Consider the following 3399-nt stretch of genomic DNA (forward strand, 5'->3'; position numbering starts at 1 on the left):
GCGTGTGGATGAAATATAAACATGCCACACGTGTGTGCGTTATCATTTGGGTTTTCTATTTAAGGTGAAAATTTTCGCGATTCTGCTAGTATCAATTTCGATCGGTAGCAAATCGTACATACAAAAGAAAATTCGAGCGTCTCCTTGGAGGCGCCTATCTTGACCGAGTTAGAGGAGATTAATGCTAGTTTTGCTTCTTTCTCTGTTACCCATGTCAGTAGGGAGATTAATACTCCGGCCCACCTTTGTGCAAAATTAGCCAGCACAATAGAGTGGACGGAGAGTTGGCTCGATGTGAGCCCTGATTTCCTCCATTCCTGCCTACGGATGGATTGTAACACCATGATTATCAGTTAATAAAAGCTCCCATATTCGACGCAAAAAAAAGATCGATATACCTAACCATTTCTTAAAAAAGATTGATTATATACACCTAACCTACAATACGTATAGTTCGTCCACTTTGCGCCGTGGCACGTACCTGCTCCCGATGGCCGCCGCCGACCCAGTCCGCGACGGGCAGACGGCCCTCGCGCTCCGCCTCGTCAAGCACCTCGCGGCCGCAGACGCGGACGCCGCCGCTAAGAACGTCGCGTTCTCGCCCGTCTCCATCCACGCTGGCCTCGCGCTGGTGGCCGCGGGTGCGGGCGGCGCCACGCGGGCCCAGCTGCTTAACTTCCTCGGCGCGCCGACGGCAGACGGCCTCGCTGCCTTCGGTCGCCTCGTCGCCGACCGCGTCCTGGCCGACAAGGTGGGCTCCGGCGGGCCGCGCGTGCTCTTCGGCGGCGGCGTCTGGGTCGACGCCTCGCGCGGCGGACTCAAGGAGGCGTTCAAGGAGGTCGCCGCCAAGTCCTACAAGTCCGAGACCCGCACCGTCAGCTTCACCGATGAGGTTAGTAGAGGCGATTGTTTGTGCTCTGGAACCTTAACCTCCTACTCCAGCCAAATCTTTAGCAGAATTAATATGGATCAATACTCGAGGCAAATCTGTAGTAGAATTAATATGGATCTGTGGACAATCATGAACGGGATGTCGTTGAGCATTTTTTTCAACATGACAAATCCTAACAAACAAGGCAACAATTTTCTAATCTTATTTATTTTTCTTTGAGAACATCTTCGAATTAATCTTAATCAAATCATTAGAAACAATTCCCTCAAAAAAAATCATTAGAAACAATCTTCCAAACTTATTTTTTCTTTGAGAACATGTTCTAATTAATGTTAATCAGCTGGCCATTGGGTGAAAGAAACATATGTTTACAGTTTTATGTTAACTTCTGCACATTTGGTATAAACTATAAACTGAGATCATATCGATGGTCATTGTATGTTCAGCCGGAGGAAGCAGTGGAAACGATCAACCGCTGGGTGAAGAAGGCGACCAACAACCTCATCGACTCCATGATCTCACGCAGCGACATCACCGCCGACACCGACCTCGTGCTCGCCAACGCGGTCTACTTCAAGGGCAGCTGGCTCAATCCCTTCAACGTTTGCCACACGTCATCGGGCGAGTTCCACCGGCTTGACGGCAGCCACGTAAGGCAGCGTTCATGTACGAGCTCAAGACCATGTCCATCTCGTGCATGGACGGCTTCAAGGTCCTCAAGCTCCCGTACGGCCCGGACGGGGAATATGAACCCGCCCCAGGGGGGCTTCCCTACAAGATCCACCGTGGCCCACGGGCCACCTCCGTCAAGACGCCTCTGGGCGAGGATGCCACCCAGTTCTCCATGTTTGTCTTCCTCCCAGACGAGCGCGACGGCATGGCCACCATGGTGGACGTGATCACCGCGGCACCTGGGTACCTCTACAGCGTCCTGCCCACGGAAACCAAGCTAGTGCAAATCAACCTCCCCAAGTTCGAGGTGTCATTGGACTGGGACCTTGGTAGTGACCTCCGTCGGCTGGGACTCACGCTGCCCTTCTCGCGGAAGGCGGGCGACCTGCGAGGCATGTACAAGAAGGACGACGGGCGGCCGACCTTCCTGACCAAGGTTGCGCACAAGGCGATCATCAAGGTGAATGAGGAAGGGACCGAGGCGGCTGCGGTCATGACGGCCTTGCGTGGCGGCGGACCAATGCCGGACCATGTGGAGTTCGTCGCCGACCATCCGTTCACGTTCATCATCATGGAGGAGCGCTCAGGGGTGATCGTGTTCGCCGGCCACGTCCTCGACCCTACCTGCAAGTGATCACGTCGAGATCCCAAGCGCAGGCTATTTCTTTTTTGCGTACTGAACTTAAATCGACCATATTACGTTGTTTCTGAAATCTGAATTGATGGTGATGGGTCCTTTTGCTCTGCTCCTTGCTTTTCGTTTTCTTCGTTGATACCAGTAACTGGGGGTTACATGTTAGGCAACAACATTGCAGGCCCAGCAAACACCGAGGTGAATAGGGTTAACACAGGCCGCCATACGTACCCTTGCTTCACTACCTACTGACGGCGCCGTGGCAGTAGCTAGTTCGCAAGTTAAAAGAATTGAACAAGATGTTAGTGACAAGAGGAAGGGAACTATCAAGTACTGTATGTTATAATGTTACTGATCTGGTTCAGCTTGTGCTGAGCGTTCAATTTCTTCATACGGCGTCCAAATAGTATCTGTATACGCATTAGGTAGGCAACACTGCACATGCAAATCCCTGGCAGCGTGTTTGGCTACAATGGAGAAAAGGGAATGGAAGTTTAGAGGTGGAATTTATCAGGAGATTAGGCATGGGAGGTTGGTTTTTAGTCTCAAAACCATGTTTATTCTATGTTGGAATTAGTAGGAGGAATCTAACATCCCACCTGAATTAACAGGGAGAGAGCAGAGAAGAGATATGTAGCAATCAGCCTCCTCAACTCCTTAACCTCCGACTAAACAGTGGATTAAATGTCTCTTACCCCTCAAATTCTCATTTTGTGCCACTAATTCCCTCCAACCAAGCAAAGCTATAGGTGTAGTATAAGAAGGCAGAGTCAAAGATTTGATAATCCAACAGTGTTGGCGCACACAAAAGCATATGAACTCAACAAACACAATACATTTTCGGAAGGAAAAAAACAGAGTGATCTGCTCGTGGTGAGAAGTTAATAACAAAAATATGTTTCATGACGAAATCCTGAAACATCTAGATAAAGAGTAAATTCACACAAAAATAAATGTGCAAATATGCATTTACCTTGAAGATGTGTAGAGCATCAGAAGCAATACTGAAGTTGTATGTCAAGCAAAAAAAACAAAATTTGGAGCTCAACATACTCCAAAAATAGCTCAAAGCTATCGGATTCCGACAGCGAGCCCCGACTATGGGAACACGTGGGTCTTTGATCGCCCATCATAATATGGACCATGTTGCGGTCATCCATTGCAACATAGACCATGTTGCGATCACCTTCAGCTTGCATGA

At 49.4% G+C, this 3399-nt stretch overlaps 1 pseudogene; it reads left to right on the forward strand.

Annotated features, from left to right (window-relative positions):
• Nucleotides 1–330: 330 nt before the first annotated feature.
• Nucleotides 331–2309, forward strand: LOC123088541 (serpin-ZXA-like; annotated as a pseudogene).
• Nucleotides 2310–3399: the final 1090 nt, after the last annotated feature.

The sequence above is a fragment of the Triticum aestivum genome, chromosome 1B (assembly GCF_018294505.1).
Source record: "Triticum aestivum cultivar Chinese Spring chromosome 1B, IWGSC CS RefSeq v2.1, whole genome shotgun sequence".
NCBI classification, from domain to species: Eukaryota; Viridiplantae; Streptophyta; class Magnoliopsida; order Poales; family Poaceae; genus Triticum; species Triticum aestivum.